Below are 5,846 nucleotides of genomic sequence, written 5' to 3'. Positions count from 1 at the left end.
CTGGCCTTCAAGTTCTTAAGAATGAAATAAAGGAAATGAAAGTAGACCCTTATTTCATACCATATGTAAATATCAACTCAAAATGGGGTAAAGACTTACATGTAAGACCAGAAACAATAAAACCACCAGAAGAAAACATAGGGGGAAAGCTCCATGACATTGGTCTGAAAAATGATTTTTTAGATATGAGTCTAAAAGCACAAGCAACAAAATCAAAAGTAGACAAACAGAATTGCATCAAAATAAACAGCCTCTGCACAGCAAAGCAAAAAATCAACAGAGTAAAGAGACAACCTACCCAGTGGGAGAAAATATCTACAAACCATGCATATGACAAAGGGTTAATATCCACAATATATAAGGAAATCTAACAATTCAATAGCGAGAAAGCAAATGACCTGACTTTAAAAATGGGCAAAGGGCCGGGTGCAGAAGCTCACACCTGTAATGCCAGCACTTTGGGAGGCCAAGGCAGGCAGATCACTTGAGGTCAGGAGTTTGAGACCAGCCTGGCCAACATGGTGAAACCCCGTCTCTACTAAAAATACAAAAATTAGCCGGGTGTGGTGGTGCACGCCTGTAATCCCAGCTACTGGGGAGGCTGAGACAGGAGAATTGCTTGAACCCAGGAGGCAGAGTTGCAGTGAGCTGAGATCCCAATACTGCACTCCAGCCTGGGCAATAGAGTGAGACTCAGTCTCAAAAAAAAAAAAAAAAAAAAAAAAAAAAAAAAAAAAAAAAAAAAAAAAGGCAAAGGGCCTGAATAGCCATTTCTCAAATGAAGAAATGACCAACAAGTATACGAAAAAATGCTCAATTAAAGCCATAATGAAACGTCACCTCACATCTGTTAGAATGGCTACTAATAGACAAAAGATAATAAGTGTTGGTAAAAGAATAAGAAGAAGAGAGAACCCTGGTCCACTGTTGGCATTTTCAGTTAGTACAGCCATTATGGAAAATGGTAATTTCTTTAAAAATCAAAACTCTAACTACCATTGAAGACTTTTCTGTGGTACTAAAAAGAAAAAAGTAAAAACAAAAAAAACAAAAAACAAAAAATAGAAATACTATATGATCCATCAATCTCACTTCTGGGTATATACCCGAAGGAAACAAAATCATTATGTCACAGAGGTGTCTGCACTCCCATGTTCATTGCAGCACTGTTCACAACAGCCAAGATATGAAATCAACCTAAGTGTTGGTCAAATAATATAAAATTTCAGTTAGAAGGAATAAGTTCAAGCGATCTATTGTACAACATAAAGACTATAGTTAATAATCTATTGCATGCTTGAAAATTGCTAAGAAAATAGATTTTATGTCCAGGCGCTGTGGCTCACGCCTGTAATCCCAACACTTTGGGAGGCCAAGGCGGGTGGATCATGAGGTCAGGAGTTTGAGACCAGCCTGGCCAATATGGTGAAACCCCATCTCTACTAAAAATACAAAAAATAGCTGGGCGTGGTGGCGCGTGCCTGTAATCCCAGCTACTGGGGAGTCTGAGGCAGGAGAATCACTTGAACCTGGGAGGTGGAGGTTGCGGTGAGCTGAGATTGTGCCATTACACTCCAGCCTGGGCAACAAGAGCAAAATTCCATCTCAAAAAAAAAAAAAAAAAGAAAAAGAAAATAGATTTTATGTGCTCTTACACACAAAAAATGATAAGTACGTGAGGTAATATATGTGTTAATTAGCTAGGTTTAGCCATTCCACAATGTATACATATATCAAAACATCATGTTGTACCCTACAAACACATACAAGTTTTATTTGCCAATTAAAAAAATAAAAACAGACCCAGTCAGGAGAAAAAGTTCAAAAAAGGAGTTTATACTATTAATTTCACTAGGGCCTCAGAGGAGACATAGTATTTTAGTTCTGAACTTAAAAATATGTGAGATTAGGGGTTCTAGAAATAAATATTTAGCCATTTTCCTAGTTGTCTTTTTGTAAAGGTTAACAGTATCATACTGAATTAAATTTAAAGTGAACATATTTAATCTGTTAGTTAAATAATGTAAAGAAAAACAAAAATATAAGGCCGGGCGCGGTGGCTCAAGCCTGTAATCCCAGCACTTTGGGAGGCCGAGACGGGCGGATCACGAGGTCAGGAGATCGAGACCATCCTGGCTGACACGGTGAAACCCCGTCTCTACTAAAAAAATACAAAAAACTAGCCGGGCGAGGTGGCCTGTAGTCCCAGCTACTCGGGAGGCTGAGGCAGGAGAATGGCGTGAACCTGGGAGGCGGAGTTTGCAGTGAGCTGAGATCCGGCCACTGCACTCCAGCCTGGGCGACAGAGCGAGACTCCGTCTCAAAAAAAAAAAAAAAAAGAAAAACAAAAGTATAATGAGAGAAGTGGAAGGTATTCTTAAAAGACCAAAATGGAACTTCTTGAGATGAAAAATATATCTGAAATGGAAAATACACTGGATGGAACTCCTGCCTCTGGGAGGATGGGGTAATGTATTTTCACCACTCCTAGAACAACCATAAACCCTGGAAATTATTTATTAAACATAAGAAGACTTGGAAAGGTGGAGAAAAGAAAGCAGACTGGATAGAAACCTCAAGACCCAAGAAATACCACAGTGGTGAGTTCTCTGAGTTTTCTTTCAGCTTCATTTATTCGACACTTGGAGCTGAAGAAACCAGCAACCAGGAAATGCCAATGGGCACAGACCAAAAAGAAAAAGAAAAGCTCCAACAAAAGCCTGTTTCTGCTAGCCAAAGGCAAGGGGCAGTCTGTAAGACAGGAACTTTTAGCCATACTACAGGGTGCCTAGATTAAACTTTATTCTGGGTGGTCTGTGAGGTGTTTCTGGATGAGATTAGCTTTTGAATCTATGGACTCAGTAAAGCAGATTACTCTCCCCAGTGTGAGTGACGTCATCCAATCTGTTGAGGGCCTGAATAGAACAGAAAGGCAAAGGAAGGACAAATGTCCCTGTTTTGCTTCCTACCTGCCTGCTTGAGCTGGGACATCAGTCTTCTCTTGCTCTTGGACTGGAATTTACACCACTGGCTCCCTTGGTTCTCAGGCCTTCAGACTCAGACTGACATTACACCATAGACTTTTCTGGGGCTCTAGTTTGCAGATGGCAGATCATGGGATTTCTCAGCCTCCATAATCACATGAGCCAATTTATACATATATTCCATTGGTTCTGTTTCTCCAGAGAACTCTACTACAGTGGCCCTACCCCAACCCATGCCAAAACTAAGCGGGAAACCTAGACTTCCACTCTCTCAAGGTTGCAACAGGCCACCCCAATACCCTTACTAGAGTGGTGTCACACAAGGCCAAGTAGGGAACTGGGACTTTTGTCCCAGCCAGCCAGTAATGAGCCCTCCTCTCTGTGAGCGTGGTGGCAATAAAGACCGTGGTGTCCGTGGGGAACCTGGACATCCATCTGGCAGAAATGAGGTACCCCTCTGCTTTCCTGCTCGGTTGGTATCAGAGGAGGCCTAGTAGAGTCAGGACCTTAACCATCACCCAGAGGTAATGAGGCCACCTCTACCACAGTATCAGGAGAGACCATGTGGGGCTGGAACAAGCAGCCCCATCCAGCAGTAAGGAGGAGACCTGTCCCGCTTGAGTGTCAACAGAGGTACAGAGGGAAATCTGAACTTCTCCCTTCACCTGGCAGCAATGAAATGACACCCCCTCTCATGCCAAAGCAGTGACAGACAAAGTCAGTTAAAATAAAATTTTTAAATTTTTTTTTTTTTTTTTTTTTTTTTTGAGACTGAGTCTGGCTCTGTCGCCCAGGCTGGAGTGCGGTGGCCGGATCTCGGCTCACTGCAAGCTCCGCCTCCCGGGTTCACGCCATTCTCCTGCCTCAGCCTCCCGAGTAGCTGGGACCACAGGCGCCCGCCACTTCGCCCGGCTAGTTTTTTGTATTTTTTTAGTAGAGACGGGGTTTCACCGTGTCAGCCAGGATGGTCTCGATCTCCTGACCTCGTGATCCGCCCGTCTCGGCCTCCCAAAGTGCTGGGATTACAGGCTTGAGCCACCGCGCCCGGCCAAAATTTTTAAATTAAGATCCAAAGTCTTATAACATAATACAAAAATGTCCAGATCTCAAACTGAATGAAAAAATACAGTAGATGTCAACACTGAGATGGCAGCTATATTAGAATATCTGACAAAGATTTTAAAGCAGTTATGATAGAAATGCTTCAAGAAGCAGTTCTGAACACACTTGAAAAAAAAGTTAAAAATATACAACTTCAGCAAAGAAATAGAAGGTATAAGGAAGAAGCAAATAGAAATATTAAAACTGTAAAATACAATAACCAAATAGAAAAGCTCAGTGGATAGGCTCAATGGCAGAATAAAGAGAACAAAGGGAAGAATCAGCATACCGTAAAACAATAGAAACTACTCAATCTGAACAACAGAGAAAATAGAGTGAGAAAATGAATAGAGCCCCAGGGACCTGAGAGACTAACAAGAGATTTAACGCTCCTGTGGCTCCTGTCGCTGGAGTCCCAGAAGAGGAAACAAAAGAGGGCAGGGCTGAAAAAGTACACCAAGAAATAATGACTGAGAACTTCCCAAGTTTGTCAGGAGACATAAACATAGTGATTCATATACGTAGTGATTCAAAAAGATGAGGAAGGCTCGGTACAGTGGTTCATGGCTGTAATCTCAGTACTTTGGGAGACAGAGGAAGGCAGACTGCTTGAGGCTAGGAGTTCAAGACCAGCCCAGGAAACATGCTAAAACCCTATCTCTTAAAAAAACCAAACCAAAAATAAACACACACACACACACACACACACACACACACACACAAAATTAGCCAGGTATGGTGGCATGCACCTGTGGTCCCAGCTGTGAGAGGATCATTTGAGCCCAGGAGGTCAAGACTGCAGTAAGCTTTAATCACACCACTGCACTCTAGCCTGGGCAACAGAGTGAGACTCTGTCTCAAAAAAAAAAAAAAAAAAAAAGAGAAAAAGAAAAGAAAAAAGAAAAAGAAAAAGAAAAAATGCTGAGGAAACCTCAACCAAGATAAACCTAAATAATCTGTTCCAAGCATGTTAAAATTAAACTTCTGAAATCAGACAAAGAAAAAATCTCTTGAAAATGTCACTATAAGGAAACAAACAATTCAATGACAATGGATTTCTCATCAGAAATCATGGAAGTCAGAAGGAATTGGTACAATATTTTTCAAGGGCTGAAGGAAAATAACGGTCAACTCAGAATTCTATACCCAGAAAGAAATAGAATTCTATACACAGAAAGAAAAATCCTCCAGGAATGAAGAGGAAACTAAGATATTATCGGAAGTTTTCTTAGGAAAACAAAAAGAGTTTGTCACCAGTAGACTTACTCTAAAAGTGGCTGAAGGAGATTCTCTAAATGGAAAGGAAACAATGAAAAAAGAAATCTTGGAACGTTAGGAAGAAAAGACACAGTTAGCAAAAAATATGGGTAAAATCAATAGACGTTTCTTCTATCGAATTTTCTAAACTATGTTTGACAGTTGAAGCAAAAATTACAACACTGTCTGATTTTATTCTAAAGGTATGTACAGGGAATGTTTTTAGAAATTATAAATTAGAGAGGGAACAGGGACAAAGAGAGGTAGGGTTTCCATACTTCACTCATACTGGTAAAATAATGACAACAGTAGGCTGTAATAAGTTATGTGTATATATAATATAATACCTAGAACAATCAATAAGAAAGCTATGCAAATATACTCAAAAACACTGTAGAAAGTGCTCACTTCAGCAGCACATATATTAAAATTGAAAGGATAGAGAGATTAGCATGGCCTTTATGTAAGGATAACATGCAAATTTGTGAAGGGCTCCATATATTT

General features: G+C 40.5%; 1 non-coding gene across 1 annotated transcript; it reads left to right on the top strand.

The window, feature by feature from the left end:
• Window positions 1–5,742: 5,742 nt before the first annotated feature.
• LOC112615581 lies at window positions 5,743–5,846 on the top strand. The gene has a single exon (XR_003117411.1). It is a non-coding gene; the product is annotated as a U6 spliceosomal RNA (small nuclear RNA).

Source organism: Theropithecus gelada, chromosome 1, assembly GCF_003255815.1.
Source record: "Theropithecus gelada isolate Dixy chromosome 1, Tgel_1.0, whole genome shotgun sequence".
Lineage (NCBI taxonomy): Eukaryota > Metazoa > Chordata > Mammalia > Primates > Cercopithecidae > Theropithecus > Theropithecus gelada.
The sequence above is the reverse complement of the archived record's forward strand: the minus strand, read 5'-3'. Positions and strand labels throughout refer to the sequence as shown.